This window comes from Camelus bactrianus, chromosome 21, assembly GCF_048773025.1.
Source record: "Camelus bactrianus isolate YW-2024 breed Bactrian camel chromosome 21, ASM4877302v1, whole genome shotgun sequence".
Taxonomy (NCBI): Eukaryota; Metazoa; Chordata; class Mammalia; order Artiodactyla; family Camelidae; genus Camelus; species Camelus bactrianus.
In genome coordinates, this window is record NC_133559.1 from 16494817 (window position 1) to 16514951 (window position 20135).

The following is a 20135-nucleotide window of genomic DNA, read 5'->3' on the forward strand; positions in this document are numbered from 1 at the left end:
ACATTCCTGGCTGGAGATCTTCCAGACTTTTCAGAACTCTCACTGCTTCGTGTGACAGCTCCTCACTCCATTGCTGGGCGGTTCTACTGTCACTAGCATCCTTGTCACCCTGACCCACAGGGGCTAGTTCTGCCCTTGGAAGTTAACAGTATGCACTGTCTTCTACTTGGTGGCACCCCGCATGTCTGAAGGCTGTGCTTGGCCAATCCCCCTTTAGTCTTCTGTGCTCTTTTCGTCTTACGCTTGTCTCTGGAGGGCTCTGCCTGCTCTGCACAACCCCCATCCTCACCCCAGAGATAAGATAAAGCTTGTAAACCGGAGGTACCCCACTGCCTCCTCCCTAAATGTTTCTCTCTGATTTACTATGCAAGATAAATCTGCCTAAATAGAGATAGATAAATAGATACTGAACACTCTCACTGCCCTCCTTTCCTTCTCCCTGGTTCTGAATCTGGGGTGGGGCTGGGGCTGGGGAGGGGGAGCCAGCCTCAAGCAAGTTACTGCCTGCGCCTTTAAAGTCAGATTTTAATCTCCTTTCCCCTCCACCCACCCACCAGCACAGTCAACGCATCGCTGAGACACCTGCTTGGGTGGGGGTGGGAGTGTAGCGGCAGTTGTTGGGGGAAAGGGTGGCACTCGCTTGGTGTGTAGGGAGCAAAATTCTGCTCCTGGCTACAGAGTCTAATTGGAGCCTGAGAGAGATCTCTTTCGGTAACAGTGGCCAGGCACAAAAAAAAAAAAAGACGCTTTGAGGCAAGACAGAACCCTACCTTAGGAAAAATGGCCGAGGTCTGGGTAGGAAATGTACAACGCAAACAGGACTCTTGTCATACTGAAAGCAAGGATGCTATCAAAGACCACTAGCAAGGATGCTATCAAAGACCTCTGGACTTGGGTCAACAAGAACTTGGGATCCAACCTGAGGAGGCTCCCACTGGCCAGCAATTGAACCGCTTAAGCATCAGTAAGAAAAATAACAACAGTGGATTAAAATAACTTAAATATGTTCAAGTCTATGCAGTCATCATGACACTACAACCAACCAACCAACAAACTCATTGCTCTCCTTCAGAGGATGCTTGGGAACCAAATCCTTACTTAATTTTTTTACTGAAAAAAAAAAAAACCAAAAACCCTTGCTTTTAGTTATAAAATATATCACACATACACAGAAGTAGGATAGAGGAATGAACCTCTGTACAGCTGTCACTTGACCTCAACAATGATCAGCCCACTGCCCTTCTTTTAGATGTTTACTCCCTCCCCCTTTCCAGGGTTATTTTGAATTAAGTCATAAGCATCGTATCCATCTGAAGATCGTAATCTCTGTAAATAAGCGTCTATCCTGGGTATTTATCAGAGTAATGGAATAGTTGATGAGGACTTTATGGAAGTATTCCACCCAATAAATGAAAAAAGAGCTAACCCATAAGAAAACAGCAGCGGTAGGCAGTGATCATCAGTGGCTTCTCATGTCACCAAGAGAAAGACCTTGGGACACCATGAACCTCCTGATGAAATACACTAAACTACCTTGAAGGAGTCTTGCTACCACGTCACACCTGAATTCCATCAAGCCTCCAGGTCCACCTGCCGGTTTATACAATCCAGGAGGCAGAGGCCCAGGCCACATGACGCCGCAGGGATGCAGTCAGCACAATCCAGACTGTGGGAAATCTATGGCAGAAACAACCTCAACGATACAGTTCAAGGAAATCAAAAGGGTTGGGGGAGGGTGGAGTGTGGGGAAGGAAACCCGATGTAAAAGAGAAAAAACAACGTGTAAGCCAGTTGGCACCTCATTCAAACAAACACACGGCAATGCTGAAAAAGGAAGGTTGGAAGAATGTAAATGCTGACCAGATATTTGATGATATGAAGGAATTAGAGTAAATTGTGCAGGTAGGATAATGGTGTTGTGGTTATGTTTGTTTTTTTTTTAAGTCTCTAATTTTTAGAGATACACCCTGAAATATGTATGTGTGGTTCATTATATCATTTTCCTCTACATTCATATGTGTTTGGAACAGAAAGAGCTGCCTTGGTTCCCTCTTCGGAAGACGGGGAGCTGGTCAGGAGCGAAGCTTCACTGGTAAGTACATTATGGGGTGAAATGGCACCTTTCCCAGGCTGCTGACATCTTTTCTGAGCTTCTGGAGAGTTCCCCAAGGTGGGCTCTGTTCTGGGGTGTCTCTGTGCCTCCAGTCTGCCAGGCCCGGGGCTAGACCCCTGGGCTTTCCCTAAACCCTGCTGAGCAGGGAGAGCCAAGCACCCTTTCAGAGAGAGCTTGGCTGTGCTCCACTCTTACTTAGCTACATACTTAATCCCCCAATTCCCTTTCTTTATCTAGAAAATCAGCAATAAAACTAAATTCACAGGGTGGTTGTAAGGACAAAATGGCAAAATAAATATGAAGATGCTCTATAATCAAATTAATAACTCACAGTAATAATAACATATATTGAAGTCTACCTGTGTTCCAGATTTAGTTCTAAGAGCTTTACAGGCATCATCTCATTAATCTCATAAAACTCTACAAGGGATGTACTATTACTCTCCTCATCTCATGGATGGGGAAGTCAGGGCTCCAGGATGTGAAGGATCAGTGCTGTGTTTGTATATTTTTTTCTTAATGCACAGGATGAAGAGGGTACTGGCCACCCTGTTATAATCTGAGGGACAGTAGGACGTTCTCTCTCTGAAAATATCTTCAGATGGAGGCCTTTGGGTCTCTGTTAGAGTGGAAGTGACCCTGACAGGGGTACCACATTAAGTTTCTGTGCACCACTAATGCCTTACCATGAAACTGTTTATCAGATTACTCTCCCTCCTCTGTCAGGACCCTAGAGAAAAGAGGACTGGTCAGGCTAGGAAGGGAAGAAAGTATTAAGGAAAAGTCCAGGGGGTGGGTATAGCTCAGTGGTAGAGCGCATGCTTAGCATACACGAGGTCCTGGATTCAATTCCCCAGTACCTCCATTAAAAAAATTAAAATAAATACCAAAAAAAAAAAAGGACAAAAGTCCACCATGATCTTGGCAATTGTACCTGGAACCTGTCCTGATCCCAACCTCAAGCAGTCAGTGCCAGGTGACGGGTGAATAAAGCTGCCTTTCTTGTTCTCAAACAGACCCAGGGAAGGGAGAGGCCCCTCCTGGATGTGCCGTCTGTGTGGTTCCAGCACCTGCCCGGAAGGACCCCTTCCTCGCTGCCTCCCTGCCACCCGGTCAGACTCTGGAAGCCTGGGTCTCCTGACAGCTGATGCCTTCTTGAGACATCCTGGTGGAAAACTTGGAAGCTGTCTGGAGAACCACAGGTACTGCTGGTGCAGCCGCTGGCTCTGCGGCCGGATCTGGGTCTCCCCTCCTGCCCCACTGACCCAGGCAGGCCAGACGCTGTCATTTTGATCCCCACCAGGTTGTCATGAAAGTCCTCGCCCAGACACACTATGGCCCCTGGAAATTCCTAAATGTCTTTCCCCTGGGCTGTGCTCTACAGGGCCAGGCAACGAATCAAAAGGCTGCACAAGCCAGGCCCTGGAGCTGTGAGGGGCCAGGGATTTGGAAAAAGCACTCTTTGTTCATGGCAGGTCAGCTGTTACACATAAAAGCCAAAGCGCTTCTGGCTCTCCTGACAGGTGTCCAGTGTGCAGCACACGCAGGTGGAGAGGCTGGCTGCTTCCAGCTTCGAGCATGTTACCCCATAGCCATGCTTTTGTTTCTAGCCGCCCAGTTAAAGGGACATGAAAGAACACAGACCTGCCTGAGTGAAGACAACATGGTGAAGGGCCTTGAGCCATGAAAAATGACTGAGATGGTGATGTTAAGCCTGGTAAAGGCAAGACTTGGGGACCCAGAGATGCTGTCAATATTTAAAAGTCGGTCTCATGAACAAGAGGTTAGATGTGCGTGCATGTCTGTGTGTGTGTGTGTGTGTATGTGTGTGTGTGTGTGTGTGTGTGTGTGTGTGTACTTGAGTTCACTGAAAGAAGCTTTGCTGAGAATGGGCTGCCGAGGCCATATGGTGGGTAGGAGTGCTGGCTCTGAAGTCAGAACGTCCAGCTTCAAATCCTACCTTCTGTGCCTAAGTTATCTTGTCTGTAAAGTGGAACTAAAAAGTAGTACTTATCTTCAAGGGCTGTTGTAAAGATTAAAATGAGTGAATGTATGTAAAAATGCTTTGAATGGCCTGGTTCATACTAAGCACTCAATAAATGTTAGGTTAATATAATGTTCACCGCTGTCAGCAGACAGAAACTTCTGTGATATCACAAATGAAGACAGCAAGATCCAAGTTGTATGACCAATTTTGTTTTTAAAATGCACATTATTTTGTTTTCTTTGTTTTTTTAAATATGTTGCAATTTTAATTTGTTTTAAACATCTTTTTGGATTTGGGGGCGGGGAACTAGGTTTATTTATTTATTTATTTTTAACAGAAGTCCTGGGGATTGAACCCAGCACCTCCTGCGTGCTAAGCATGCACTCTACCACTAAGCTCTACCCTCCCTCTAAAACGCACATTATTTTGGAAGAATATTAGAAGAAAATACTGCAAAATGTCAACAACAGATTAGGTGATTTCGGGACAACAGAATTATGGATGTTTTAAATTTTTACACTTTTAAGTATTGCGTATTTTCTAGATAAGCATATATTACTTCATAAATAGAAAAAGATTGTTAATGCTATCTCTGTTTCCAAAATGCTTAAAGATGTAGTGAGATCCTGGTCACTAATAGGGTTTAAACCACCTTGTCGCCAAAAATATTCAGACCTGTACGGCTAATGGACAGTTGCATTATTTATACTGTTTAATCTCAACCATCAAGAAGCCAGTGTATAAAAATAAAGACTGGAAAGAAATCAGTGACACTGGTAGTAGTGGTACTCTACAGAGATGAATGATGACTAAGGTCTGTTGCTTTATTCTTCTCTGTACTTTAAACGTTTTCTAAATTAAATGTGCACTATTTTGAAAGTGGGGGGGAGGGGCATTAACTGGAATGAAAACTAAACCAGAAAGAAATCAAAAGAAAAGGTCAGTCTTGACTAGCTCAAAGGCCCCCACAGACCTGCCGATCTCGTTTCTGCGACCATGACTGTGACCATGAGATGGTGGCAACTACATGACACGACACATCCGCCTCCATGCACCACGCACTGCAGACCAATGGTGGTCATGCCCCCCTCCTTCCCCTTCAAAAACCACCCAGAAGTTCCGATTTGCTTTTGCATCACATAGCAAACCTCTCCCCACACCATGTGGCTTCAGCATCTCACACTCTGGTCACAAACTTTCCACGTATGTCCCCAGTCCGTGTCTCTCCCACCCATCTAGGTTCACCTCTGTGGGGCCTCACTTACACCTGCCCTCTCCATGCCTGGACCGCAGCTGACCCCTCACCCCGGACCCCTCCTCCCTCCTGTCAATCCACGTATCCACATCCTACCCATCAGTCAAGGTCGCCTGAGCTCCTCCTGCAGATGCCAGTTCCTTTTCTGCACCAAACGATCGATCACAACTACCTTCTTTACTGCCCTTGACCCTGGGTCTTGTCTTGCCCATTTGGGTATGAGCTTCTTGACTGTGAGGTCACATTTCCTACTTCTCTGTTATCTTCCATGCCCCAAATCTAAACACCTAGCTTGACACTGAGGAGGTACTCTAAATTCAAAAACCACGCTGGACTATGTTACTTAATGGCCACGGCCCCATTGTCTGATACCCCAGTCCCAGCCCAAGCCAAGACCCAATTAGGCAGACAACCAGTGGATCCAGAAAGAGAGTAGACCTGCCAGGCGGTTTGTTAAGGCGGCCCTACAGTTGAGACACAATCCTGCCCTGGTGTGAAAGAAACAGTTTCCTCACTTTCCCCTGAACATTCAGTGCTTGGTTTAGAACTTCTCAACACGTGCCAAATGGAGACGAACTGGAGAACTCTAGGTAGGGTCATGACGATGGGAAACAGAAAGTGGAATAAAAAGTAAAGAAAATAGGGTTAATTTAGCTAGGAAAAGAGTTGACATGAGTCTATGCTAGTCTTCAATATATGAAGAAAACCATAGCAGCTGTGTGCCTTATGGTACTACTTCACCTTTCAGATACCCCCTCCCTTCCCAGTCCTGCCCCCTAGCACCCCAGAGGTCTCTTCCTGTTCAAGCAACCACGGAGCCAACGTGAGACCTCTCCCAGCTCCAAAATTTTAGCCTGGAACCTCTTCAACCTGAGACCATAGGCTCTGAAACATGAAAACAAGAGTGACTGAGGAATATTCTTCTCAGGTGATTTCAGAGAGAACAGGGACATTTTAAAGGATGGTTTAAGCAAGACCTTTTTAAACCTTTTATCTCTTCAGCCCACTCTGCTTCAAATCAAACGTGATGATGCACATGGGTTCCATGTAAAATGTGTAACTACTTTGTTTAAAAAGATTTGAAAGCATGTTAATAATCTTGCTTTTGAAATTATTTGGTTGCAAGTAATTTATTTAATTTGTGATTGGCTATAATTTCTTGGCTTTTATCATGCACTCTTGGAAATTTTTTTTTCTTGTATAAAGTTTTTTTTTAAATTTATAATGTATTAGCTTCTGGTATACAGCATAATGATTCAGTTATATATATATTATATATGTGTATATATATATATATATACTTTTTCATTACATGTTACTACAAGCCATTGAATACAGTTCTCTGTGCTATACAATAGGACCTTGTTTTTATCTATTCTGTACATAGTAGTTTGTATCAGCCAATCTCTTGGGAATTTTTGTAACGTCAAAAAATTCTAACCTACAACTTCCCTTCACAGGTAAGACTTATGTGAATATTTATGTCAACAATAAGGCTGGTATAGAGCACAGTTATAATATTGCCTGAAAACAGCACCTAGTGTATTGGTTCTTGACCATTAACCATTAGAAGGTGTTATAAGAAAAAAGTTATGTATAATAAATAGAATACAAAAACTTAGAAGTAACTTACTTCTATTACAAAATTTAAAGTGGAGTCAAAGATAAACCTATGTCAAAATCACTTTCATTTATATGCTCTCCAAAAGCACTCTTGACCCGGGGAGAAAGTTGGGTGCAGGGTGACGGTGGGGTTTTTGGCAGTCACGTGGGGAACACACATTCCAGCGCCATCCAACATGGGCTGGGATTGAAAGAAAACTTCAGAATTTCTGCTCTCGTCATTTGGCGTGAAATGTCTTACTGCTTTTTGAAACCACCAGTTTCCTGAGGATAGACGCAGTAAGTTCATGATGCCAGCCAGCACTGAGTGCTAGGGGCTTAAGAAACAGCGTATTGAATTGACTGGTACACAATACTCCAGATGGAGACACATTGCAAATGGCACCGTTGTCCCAACTTTCTGCAGGAAAAAGCAGAGGGGATCACAGGAGCATCACTTCGTTTAGCCCCGAGGGACTGGTTGGGAATTCCTGTTTGCCTATTTCACAGGGGACACTGAGGCACAGGGCAGGTGGGGAAAAGCTTCGTGCTGGGTACTCAGAAGGACCCCAGGCCTCCACTGAAGTTGGTTTCCAGCCTTCGGCAGCAGGCCTGTCTGACCCTTTCACTAGGTGTGAGCCCTCCCTAAGCGACCTGCCCCCTCCCTTCCCTGCCTCTCAACCAAAACTCTCTGGGGACGGGCTCAGTCATCCTGTGGACAACTCTTGGAAGGAGGCTCAGAGCTCAGAACTGTCTCAGCAGGAATTAGAGGACTTCCCTGGATCTCGTGAAACGTTCTCTGACCTGAGGATGATCTTGAACTCACGGCAGCTTCACCCCCACTCCTGGCCCCAGTCGGAAAAGCACTGTCCTCCACCGCTGTGGGATGGAGGGGCCAAAATGACATCTCCTCTCTCGTGACCTTTCAGAACCCCAAGCCCCAGGCCCGTATGTTCTCCCCAGGGCTCACAAAATGTTGAACTCCCGCAGGCGCTGAAGATAAAGAAAGGAGGCAGATAGGTCCTCCTCACCGACAGCCAAGAGGCTGCTTGACCATCAGGACACCGCGTTTCGGGTTGCACCTGGGCTTTGGTTTGAAGCTCACCTCACCTCTGTGTGGCTGGGCTGGGTGAGCCTCCCTCCTCTCTGAGTGTCTCCCAAACACGGCTCTGCGCAGTGCGTTGGCACTCCCTTCCTTCCCCTCCTCTGCCCACATCCCTCTCCTGTCTCTTGCCCTCACCAGAAGCAAAGCTTCTGCAGTCTGGGGCCAGCCAGATGCTGACCTTTAAGAGCACGGAGCTGGGACGGGACAGCAGAGGAAACCCAGCTGCTACGGAGGCAGCAGCCCAGGAGGGCCTGGGCCTCAGGCCTCCAGGCCCCGTGCAGGGCTGGAGCGACTTCAAGGGAAATCCTTCTGGACTTAAGTTGAAAGGGCCTGTGTCTCTTCTCCTGGGAGAGCGCCTGGGTAGGACGTGGGGTGGCGGGTCACTTATCTGACGTATGTTTCCACAGTCCATTAGGACAGAACCCAAGTTTGCCTCAAGGCTGGTGAGAAGCTCAAATGGGGGAGGGAGAGGCTTGGGTGAGCTCTGGTTTGGGCCCTTTCTGACCTGCCCAGTCGGATCTAGGAGCCCATGCTGTCCCACAGAGCAGCTAGCCAGCACTCTAATACCTTTAGCTTGTAAGCTATCGTGCCCAGGAGAGAAAACCAAGCCCCTCTCACGGGTATGCTGCCTAGACCCTAGAAATAGCCACCCTCACCCTCCTACTCTGCTTTCGCACCAGCCTCAGATGCCCTTTAAAACATTTTCACCTTAGTTTTTCCCCACAAAGGAGCTGGGATTTATTATTTATCTCCTATGTTCCTGGCACTGGCTATAAACGTGAATCTCATTTAATCTTCGGAGCCTGCTCAGGGAGATGGATCAGATTCTCCCATTTTAGAGACAGGAGGAAGACAGGAGGTTAAGTCACTGCCCAAAGTCACACAGCTGGTAGGGAGAGGAGCTGTTCTGTGAGGTGTCAAGGCCCACGTCACCCGCAGTGCAGCCCCTGCTTCTGGAGACCAGCAGGGATTGGTGTGCAATGACAATGAAGCTGTTTTACATTGGCACAGCGCTTTGCCGCAGTGCTCCTCAGCTCTGCATTTGGGGCATGAATTGGGACCGAGAAGAGGTGCTGTTCCCCTTCCCTCCTCAGGCACAGCTCAGCTCAGCCACTTCTTGAGGGACATGAGAAGTCACTCGCCCACTGGGCTGGCCGCAGAGACAGCGGGAGTTTTCTGAGCAGAGGCCACCTGGGCTGTCCGCAGCAAGTGTCCCGCTGGGGCTGGGGGTGGAAGGACTTCAGTACTAGCTTGGCCTGAGGGTGGGCCTGGCAGGGCTGTGTGCAGCAGCGGAATCAGAGGTGGGCGCCCCGGGTCCCTGCGAGCACAGCCCTCCACGTCCACCTCCCTTGTGCTCTGGCCCAGAGGTCAGCGACCCCTGCAATTTTGTTTTCTTCTTGTTTCTCTGAGAGTAACTTGGTCTCAGGAGTCTGATTCCTTTACCTCTAGTCATCAGACAGATACCACTTGCCCACCCTGCCGTCTTCCCTCCCTCTGTTTTCTGCCTTCCCTGTGCGCTGCCTATTGTCATGGGGGCTCTACCTCGGTCGCAGGGATAGCCAGGGCTTCTCCTGGCTCTCAGGAGCCCCTTCCTCATCCCGTCCCCTCAGGGAGCCCAGAGGACAGAGTGGGGGTCCTGGAGGAGGAGGAGGTGGTGCCTGGAGCCCGCTGACTGGAGCATCCTGAGATCATGTCCTGCGTCCCACATTTGCCACTTCGGGAAAACAGAGGCAAGCAAGGGTCTGAGTGCTGGAGGGAAGACATCCTTGCCTGAGCAGATCTGCAGGTGGGCACGCACGGTGCACAGTGAGGGGTGGGGGTCAGGGACCCGAGGGTGGCATGGGTGGACCTGCCCCTTCCTGCCTGCCACTCCTCACCAGACATCACTGGGTGGGAGCCCTAGAGCTAACAGAATGATTTACAGTTCAGCAGCTGCACTTGCAGAAGCTCAGTCCTGGCCTTGGATTGCTGGCAACTCAAGGAAATGATCTGTTTATACATCTGCCTCTCCGGTGAGCTCCCGGGGTCAAGGCCCCCGTCTTACTCCTCCTGCAGTGCTGGCTGGTGCATGGACGGCTGAGTGCCAGCCTCCAGTCGGGGAGGATTCCCTGCCTGGCATGGCTTCCTTGATGGTTGAAACCCGGGTGGAGTGGGGAGCAGGAGGGGCAGAGCTCAGGAAGCGCTCTTTCCATTCCGCCGCCAGCCCCAAGTCCCCACAGACCCTTTGGATGGGATATAACTATTTCCCACCAAGAACAATATGAATTTTGCTCTCTGCTTCCCTCTGGCTGAGTTCTGGAGGAGATCAGTATGGTCATAGGGTGGGAGTTGGGGAAAGAAGCCACGATGCTAACAGGAAGGTTGAACCACTAGGTCACCAACTGGAAGAAAATGACCAGAGGGCTGGAGTCAGGGGAGGGGCAGGATTTGTGGTCAGCCACCTACCAGCATGTCCTTCCCCTTGCCTCTTTGTCCACTCTATCCCTCCGACCCCTTCAAGGACACACCCCCATGCTCAGAGGGGCAGGTAGCCTCAGCTCCACTGCTCCCAAGAGATAGATAACAAGAGAAGAGGCATTGTCAGCTAAAGAAATGAGCAGCATGGAGAAGTCAGTGGAAAGAAAACCTGTTTTGATCACAGCAAGAAACTGGTTTGGGTCTTGCATCAACCCCCTCATTTTTCATATGAGAAATCGAATTCAGAAGGGACACAGGACCTGCCTGAATCACCACAGCTCTTGAGAAACAACTCAGGGAGGTGGCAAGTGCCCTGGCCTTGGAGGCTGAAGTGCTGTGGGCCACGGGCAAGTCACTGAACCTCTCTGAGCATCGTGGGCCAACTCCAGAGGGTTGTGGTGGGGATCACCAGAGATTGCTTGTGCGGAAATACTGTGTAAACTGAAACATAGAAATAAAACAGAAGAGCTCAGTGGCAGAAGTGGGACCAGAGCCCCGGTCTCCCCAGGCTCAGGCCCCGGCCCCCATCCAGCACCCGACCTGAGCTCGGCGGCAGAGCATGCAATCCGGCAGGCACACCACCGATGGCGTGCACATCTGTTTCCCACGCTGCAGAGGCCAGTCTCTGCTACCACATCCTTTCTCTCTGGCTTTTGGGACCTGCTGCCTGCTGAGAGGGTCAGCAGACAAATGCCCTATCCCACCTTGTGAAAGAGCCCTGACCACTAAACGCGGGGCCACTGCCAACCGTTCACACATCTTTGCGTGAGTGACAAAGAGCCCCTTCTACTAACTACTAAATAAAATAGATAACAAGGTCCTACTGCATAGCACAGGGAACTATATTCAATGCCTTGTAATGGCCTATAATGAAAGAATATGAAAAGGAATATCTATGTATATGTATAGATGACTCACTAGGCTGTACACCAGAAATTAACACAGCATTGTAAATCGACTATACTTCAATTAAAAAAAAGTCACACATTAAAAAAAGAAGAAGCATGTTCGTGGAGGCCAGGCCTAGGTAATCACTCTCCTGCAGGTGGGTGCTCCTGGGCCCCCCTCCGCTGTGAAGGGTGCAGGCAGCTTCTGGGCCCCCTGGGAGCCTCAGCCTGGTGCCTTTATCCACTGTTCATGCTGATAACCACACTTGGTGGTGCTGACTAAAGGGATCACTAACCACACGCTGGGAGAGCCGGACCCACCACACTTCCAATGATGCTTGATGGAGTGTCTTCTGGTGACAAGGCAGCAGGGCCAAAGGGAACAAGCACTGAACTGAGTGTTCGAAGATGTGGGTCCTGGTCCTACAATACTATTTTCTAGCCGTGTTCCCTTGAGGAACTCACTTAGTCACCCAGAGCCTCAGTTTCCTGATCTGTCAAATGGGAATGACAAGCCCTCTCTCAAAGGGTGTGTGGTGAGGCAAAAACAAAGGAGCTTTGTAGAATAGAAATCAGGATATGGCTCCAAGAGATTGTTAGTGTATGTTCTAACAAAATTTTTAAAATAATTTTATTGCTAAGATGACATCATGGTAACACTGAGGCTTTCTTTTCAAAGTTAGAAAGAGATCCTCTCTGATGGAGCAAACCAGTATTTTCCTTCCTGCATGTGCACGCGTGTTTTTACGCCACATTAGGGAGCATATTCTTGTAGTTCAAATAGTTCTGGATAAAAACTTGGGGAAGTGAGAATACGGTAAATACAGGGAGGAAGCCTGCCCTGAGGGTCTTTGGGCTCGGCCTCTTCTGAGAGGGCTGAGGGCAGCAGTTTGCCCCCCTCCCCATTTCATTAGTCCACACCTCATGGAAAGGCAACTTGAAAAGCAGGGTTGAGAAGCACATAATGGATTTGTGAGGTTTTAATACCCAGCAGCCTACAAAAGACTAATAAAAATCCAGGGCAGGATTTTCCCAAGAGGGATGTGTCACTGTGGAATAAAAATGGAAGAAAGAAAGGCGAGTTCCTAGGAGGATTTCCCCCCCATCCTCTGTGTTTATAGGCACAGGTTTTGCGTTCTTGTCTGACAGTTTAAAATATCCATGGTGTTAAATCAGCACTCCAGTAACAAAAATAAAAGTGCTCCCACGTCGCCTTCTTGGAAAATATGTATTCAAATAGGATGAAATGTTACCACGGGCTTTTGTGTCTGGAAACGGGGTTAATTAAAGATTTCCTGCCTGCTTTGTGATTAGGTGATGCTCCCATTGAGACGCCAGCAATGCCCTGTCTACTTAACGGGCTCTGTTCATTTTCTTTCTATTCATCCGGTTTGGTTGTGGAGTTCCATGGAAGTGTGACCCTTTTCAGGGAGCAGAGAAGCAAAATGCTGCTGTTCCCTGAAAGGCTGTGTCTGCCCGGAAAACCGATACGTCGGAGCTGCGGGGACACAAACCCAGAGTGACAGAGGACAGGGACCTGGGTCCTCTTTCCTGAGATCTGTAAAATGTGCTGTGACTGTCCCGCAGGAAAGAGGCTGAGGGGCTCCTGGCCGATTGGTTTTCAAAGGGCAAGAGCCCCGCTGCTGAGCAGTGGTGGCTTTGTTGGACCAAAGCCCAGGGTGGCCCCTCCCAGGCTCCGAGGCTTCCCCACCTCCCCCTTTCTCACAATCTCTTTCCCTGAAACGAAAGAACCGGAGAATCATGATGCATTCGTTCCTTCAAAAGCAGCTTTAAAAATGCATGAAACCAAGACTGAATGCCACCAAGCCCGGCCTGTGACCCATGCCCAAGCTGAGGTGTTGGGACAGGCAGGCCCAGCGAGGAAGCCGACCTCTCAGCCAGGGAGGCAGAGCCGGCGTAGCTGCCAAATGCCCCCCATCTCCATCCCCTTTTGCTGACCTCCTGGCCCAAGGAAGGAACAGTGGCTGGTTCATCTTTGTGTCCCTCCCAGCACAGAGAAACCCCACAGAAAGCAATCCACGTCCCTCAAGCAAATGCATCGGCACAGGACCGAGGGAGGAGGGCCACTGGCCTCTTAACTCCAAAGTGATGGCTCCAGGTGCTGCCCTCAGAGCCCTTCCATCTTTTTGCTTCACCTTGCCCTCATTTTACTTAATTTTTCCTCTCCCTTTTTCTTTTCCCCTCTCCTTCTCTCTTTCCTCCTTTGACATCTCAGAAGGAACTTACATCAAGCAGTTATTAGAGTTTTATGTGTGTTAAAATAATCAATTTGTTCAATTCACTTGTCACTTTTAAAATAGCAGATTTTATTCTATATTTATAAATTCTGAAATCCTACTTTTTGCATTTCTTCCTTTAAAAAAAAGTTAGACCACCTCACACCTATTAAAATGGCTATTATCAAAAAACAGAAAGTAGTAACTATGAGGATGTCGAGAAATTGGAGCACTTGTGTACTACTGGAAATGTCAAATGGTCCAGTTTGGTGATTCCTCAGAAAATTAAAAATAGAACCACCACATGATCCAGCAATCCCACTTCTGGGTATATACCCCAAAGAATTGAGAGCAGAGTCTCAAAGAGATCGTTGTACGCCCATATTCATAACAGCATTATTCACATTAGCCAAAATGTGTTAGCAACCCAAGTGTTTATCAACAGATGGATGGATAAACAAAACGTGGTCTATCCATACAGTGGAACAGTACTCAGTCTCAAAAAGAAAGGAAATCCTGACACATGCTACAACATGAGTGAACCTTGAGGACATTGTCTAAGTCAAGAAAGATACACACAAATGGGACCATTACTGTATGATTCCACTTACATGAAGTACCTAGCGAAGTCAAATTCACAGAGACAGAAAGTAGAATGGTGGTTGCCTGGAGCTGGGGGGGAAGGGAAGCAGGGAGCGTTATGTTTAATGGGTATAGAGTCTCAGTTTTGCAAGATGAAAAGACTTCTGTGAATGGTCGGTGATGGTGGTTGCACAACATAAACGTACTTGATCCCGCTAAGTGCACACTTAAAAATGGTTCAGGTGATAAATTTAATGTGTATTTTACCACAATAAGAAGTTGCTGGTGGGGGTGTTGCAGAATTGAGAAGCACGTACTGTTAAAACTGTCTGAGGCATTGAGACTGTCACATTCCGCATCTGCAAGGGGGGGAGGAGAGAAAGCAGGGGCTAGCGGGTTAGGAGTCGAGGTGGGTAGGATGCTGGTCCACAGAAAGGCTTAACCCTTGCAGCGCCGAGGAAAGCAGCGGCCTTTGCCTCTTTTATTCCATAAATAGCTCGTCAGCTCACTGGTACTCACTTTCCTGAGTCCAGCAAGTTCCATTGCTTTCAGAGATAAAGCTAGGCAACAGCTTGCAAAATTTAGAAGCTGATGTGCACAAAGAAAAAAAACCAAAACATCAAGAAAACAACAGGCTGGTGAGCTCTGTGAAGCCTCTTACTAGCAGGGAGGGGAATTTTCCTCTCCCGTCGCGTGGGCTGCTGTCTTCAGCTTCAAATCATCAACAACCCCTGTCCGGGGTTAGCCCCGGGTGGGGGACACCCCATCCCCTAAAACCTCCTTCTTGAACTGACAGTTCAATTCGCCCCAAGTGGGAGGTGGGAAACCACGCATCCATCTCACAGGGACCCCTCACGGGTGGGTGTGAGGAAGGAGGCTGAGCTGGAAGTCTCATCCAGGGACACCCGGCTTGGTGTCAGCCTGGAGCAGCAGGTCCCACAGTTACAGAAGGCTTCGTTCCCGGGACACCTTGGTGTCAGCTAGGGGCAGAGGGGAAGGTGATGGGGAGTGGTGGGGAGGGGATGAGTGCTTTTTTGGATTCCAAACATATTGTACTTCTAGGCAGATGAAAATGATTCCCCTGCCATCCTCAAACCTTTCCTGCCTCCTCCTCTGCTTCCATGTTCTTAATGTTTCTTCTCTTTTCTTTCCAGCAGTTCTCCTTCTCCAGCTTTCCCCTTTCTGCTTCACCAAGTAAGTAACAGCATATTAGAGACAGCTGCTACTTAGTTGAGCCCTTTCTCAGTGTCTTTCCTGGATTAAGGGCTACAATAGGTTATGTCTTTGGTTCCTCACAATGGCCATAGGACATAGGTGTTACTGCACCCATTTTACAGATAGAGATGCTGAGGCTTAGAGAGAGGTTAAGTGACATGTCCAAGGTCACACAGCTAGAATATAGCAGAGCAGAGATTTGAACCTTGACGATCAGCCTTCAGAGCCAAGACTTAGCACTGTGTTGCTATATTTTTTGCAAATTCTCTTCCCTCCTCCTTCTCTCATTCCTCTTCCACATCTTCCTCTATCCCTTCCTTTTCTTAAGGCAGTAGGTCTGATGATAAGGGTGTCAGCAGGGAATGGAGAAGTCTGACTGATAGGGAGAGAAAGGAGGCAGCCAGTTTCAAGCTCCGATTATGACATTAATGTAGATTTTGCTCCTGCCTGCCTTTTCCAAAATGGCTGAGTTCCAGGGCTAGAAGGAACCTTACTGACCATCAGTGTCCAAACCTTCCATCTCGTACAGAGGAAAATAGAATCAGAGACATCAAGTGACGTTCTTGAGCCCACACAGCTAGTTAGTGGAAGAGCCCAGACCCAGGAGCTGGCCACCTAATTCCAAAACTTTTCCTGTCCTATAGGCCTTCTCCATAAGTGAGTGTCTACGAGGCTTACTCATCCAGAATCATCAATTTGTCCAGGAAGCATTTACCAAAAACTTACCCTGGTCAGGCACAGAATTAGCAAACTCCCCATCAGAGACGAGGACACCTGAGATGCTGTTAGTTTTGCTGAATCTGTGTCTGCAGGTGCAGCCTCGGGGACCCTGGACCTTCTTCCCAGGGCTCAGCTGTAGGGGCTGCAAAACAAGAAGATGGCTTGGGGCTCTCCCAGGGCAATCCAGGCTGCGTCTCCCCAGAGTTATGAAGGAGGCAGGACTAGTGGGGGACTACAGCTGTGTCAGGGGGGACTTGTGGAGGATGGAAAGGGTGTGGGAGGCAGGTGGCTGGTAAATAAAACATGCTTTCTGAAGAGCCCTCTCTCTGTGTTTATTGTATACAGCCAGTTCCTGGGGCCAGTTCAGCAAAGCCTCTGCCCAGGGATTCGGGATTGGCTTCATCCTTTTGGAAAGGCTCAGGGGTTCTCCTTCTACGTGGGGAATGGCCTGGTGCTCGGGACATTCTAGAGACTATGCCGGGTTGACTTGATGATTTGGAGTTTAATAAACATGGTGGTTCCTCTACACCAGGAGGAACAGGACCTTGGGAGAAATCATGTAGCTCCCTGGGCTGCATTTTGCCCATCTGTGTTATGGGAGTAATTTCCTCACCGTCGACCTCTTGGTTCTGCTGTGAGGGTCAGATAAGAAAGCGGGTGGGGATGTAGCAACTAGGTAATAACTAGCACTATTCTGAGGCACTTGTGGTCTTGTGGTTGCATCGTCCTAGTTTTATTTTGCACCATGGCTTTACGCCATCCCTGTCACTGGATTGTTACAAGGATCAGATAAGATGAGGAATCGTGTGTTCCTCAGAGAGCAGGAGCTTTGCCTTGTATTCTGTATCCCCTATTCTGTATGCCTGGATGCAGAGAAATATTTATTAAAACAATGGGTGTTGAGTGCGAAAGTTTTGCCAAAAACAACATGTGTGGGACAGAGGCAATGATCACATCAGATTTTAAAATCCAGTGTACTCACTGGATTTTGAGCTGAAATGAGAGTTAGAGACCTATTCCAGGGCTTTATCCTAGAAAACTTTGTTCCCTCCCCGTTGGGTTCTTGCATCCCCAGAGCAGTTCAGGGCCCCGCCTTCAGACACTGCGGGGAGGGCAGATCTGGAGAAGGGGAGGTCTGGTGGCCCAGGTGGACACCTGAAGGAGTTCAGTGGATTTCTCGTGCTCTCTTAGAAGAACTTTCAAAATCCAGTGTGAGAAAAAGTTCCCATCAGTGACATCATGGCTAGGATTCGGACTTTGGTGTAAGACGGCCCTGGGTTTAAGTCCAGGTTGGCTGCTTACTAGCGGTGCGGTCTGGAATATATTACATGACCTCTCTGAGCCTACGTTTCTTCACCTGTAAAACTGGGATATCATGGGATTGTTACCATACAGGTGTTTGAGAGGAGTAATTGCAATGATGGATGGGGTGCTCAGCCCCGAGGTGGGCACTGGGTCTGTGTACGGTAAATGATGGAGGTGGGGGCAATTGTGAAACTGCCCCACAGAGTTAACAGAAGCTAATACTGATAGAAATTCCTGAACTGGTCTTCCAGAACAACAGAAAGGGAACAGCTTGCTAAAACCCCTTTGCTTGTAAACTGCCTTCCTTGATAAGTTTGCCTTAATTATTTGTTCTTTCCTTCTTTTTCATTCTCTTTAATTGCATACCTTTCCAGCAGTACAGTTGTTTTACAGGAAACTGGAGCCAGCTCTTTTGCAGTGCGAGTCGGCTAGGGATGGTTGGGGCCATCGACCCTAAAACTGGGCCTACGCAGTTGTCCGGTGAGTGGCACTTTGACATCAGAAGGCTGGAAAACTCCACCCTCAGAGCAGGCTAAGCACCTCCATTTTGAACGTGCAGAAGCATGGAACCAAGACGCACCTGCGCAGAACACCGATTCCCTCACTTTTCCCTGCCTCCAGTCACCTTTCCCCGCAACTGCGACCACCCTGCTCAGCACATAAACATCCCAACCCCCTCGCCTTCGGGGAAGTGGATCTGAGACTTGTTCTCCCATCTACCCGCTTGGCTGCCTTGTGAATCAACTCCTTCTAAGCTGTGAACCTCGGCATCTCAGTGTTTGGCTTGCTGGGCAAACAGAGCTAGCTGGGTAACAGTGGTCACACTGATCCATCCGAGGGAAGAGAGTTGGCTCCTCATTTCATCCTTATCACCTAGCACAGTGCTAGGAATACTGACCTCTGCCCTCACTTGCCCTCACTAAATTCCAAGCCCAGCTGCTACACTGACTGCGCTAAAACATAAAACTGGGTCTCTTTTCTGCTCCACGCTCTTGATCTCCATCTCACCTCGCATACAACGTTCTTCAAGCCCATCCTCAATTGTCACTCTCCTTGCCCCCCCACTGTAACTCAGTACCTCTGGCCTCCCCCTCACTTACTCCACCTCCTTGCAGCCCGGGGAACTCGCCAGTCTCTGCACTGTCCCTCCCCGCCTCCTGCCAGAGTCCCACTTGGCCTGCTCACTCACTCCCGTCTGGTTTGAATCCTATGTCACTGTCTCAGCAAGGACATCCCTGAGCATTCTACATAAAATTGTGTCCCTTCCACCACCACCCAGACACTTCCGTGCGCCTTCCCTGTGGTATTTTCCTTCTCAGCACTTCTCTCTCTCTGAATATATATCTTACTCATTGCCTTGTTTATTACCTGTCTTCACCTTTAAAATATTAGCTCTATGAGGTCTGAGGTTGTTGTTTTGTTTTGTTGTTTTGTTCGTGTTGTTTCCAAAGCACCCAGAACTGTTCCGGGCATAGAAAAGATGCTCAATAAATATTTGTTAAATGAATAAACAAATGACTAGTATTTGTGGTGGGTTTTGTTTTGTATTTGTTTTCTCTACATGGGAAGAATTGTGGAATAAGGCAGAAAATAGTCTAGTAGTGAGTTATTCATCACAGAACTATCCCCAAAATTCTGGCTTTCCACTCACCAAAGACACTATTGAGTGACAGCTGTGTTAGAAGAGAATTTTGACTTGAGGACCTTGAAGGGACTTCCAATGTTCTGACTGCTGCATCCGGGATGGGCCTGCATGTGCTGTAGCAGGATCACAGGAGCCCTAAGCACCCCCCACCCCCAGCAGTCACTCCTCCCCTGGCCAGTACCTGGGCTGCAAGTCTGCTCAGAAGCACCAGCTTGCCACCAAATCCTGGAGCAAAGAGGTTTTGAATTACTTTGGCTTTGAAGCCTGCTCCATCCTGTGGAGCGTCTGACTCTGTACAGAGTGGAGCAGGGAGTATGAAGAAGGAATCTAAGGAGGAAGCAGCTGGATCTCAGAGGTGCTGGACCCAGAGAGAAATCAGCAAGTTCAGCTGACAAGCAGGGCTTCCTGGGTGGGGCTGAGAGGTGAACAAGGGGTGGGAGGAAGAAGGACCACAACCAGGGAGACGAGTGTAACTCGGGACCGAGTTGAAGTTTGAGATTCGGGGACTGTTCTTCAATGGGGTCCCTCCATCTCCTGAGAGGTGTCTTTGGATGGATATGTCCACTGTGGTCCTCTGTCACCATCGTAAATGCCCGAAAGGAATGGTATGAGAAACCCTTCTTGGTCTTGACCACCGTGGCTACAAATGGCCATCAGCTCCACCCTTTGGAGAGCAGGCCAGGATGGGTGTGATGTGCACCCTGCCACACCTGAACTCTCCATCAGGTGGAGATAGGCCTGGAGTTTAGGAAGCTTCACAAGGAAGGTGAGTAATGCAAAGTTTGGGCTCATGAAAGCTCCAAAGGCAAGCCCCGGAAGCAAGGACACTGACCGTGAGGGGAGACCTAGCAGGTCTACTGCCAGGAATTTATTCCAAAGAAATAACCCCCAATGTGGACACAAATTTATGCACAGGAATGTCCACAGCAGCACTGTTCATAATGCATCAAAATGTGAAGTCATTTAATGTCCAACAATAGGCAGTGGTGGAATAAATTACAGCAATCTGTGGGCACTAAAATTGA

The 20135-nt window shown here is 48.2% G+C and overlaps 1 protein-coding gene and 1 long non-coding RNA gene across 2 annotated transcripts in view; one reads left to right on the forward strand and one right to left on the reverse strand.

Moving 5' to 3' along the window:
- Window positions 1–20135, reverse strand: part of CD247 (CD247 molecule) — a 79838-nt gene that overhangs the window by 36797 nt on the left and 22906 nt on the right. The window lies entirely within an intron of this gene.
- On the forward strand, window positions 1749–6746 carry LOC141574379 (uncharacterized). The gene is made up of 3 exons (XR_012501373.1): window positions 1749–1902; window positions 2031–2092; window positions 3130–6746. It is a non-coding gene; the product is annotated as an uncharacterized LOC141574379 (long non-coding RNA).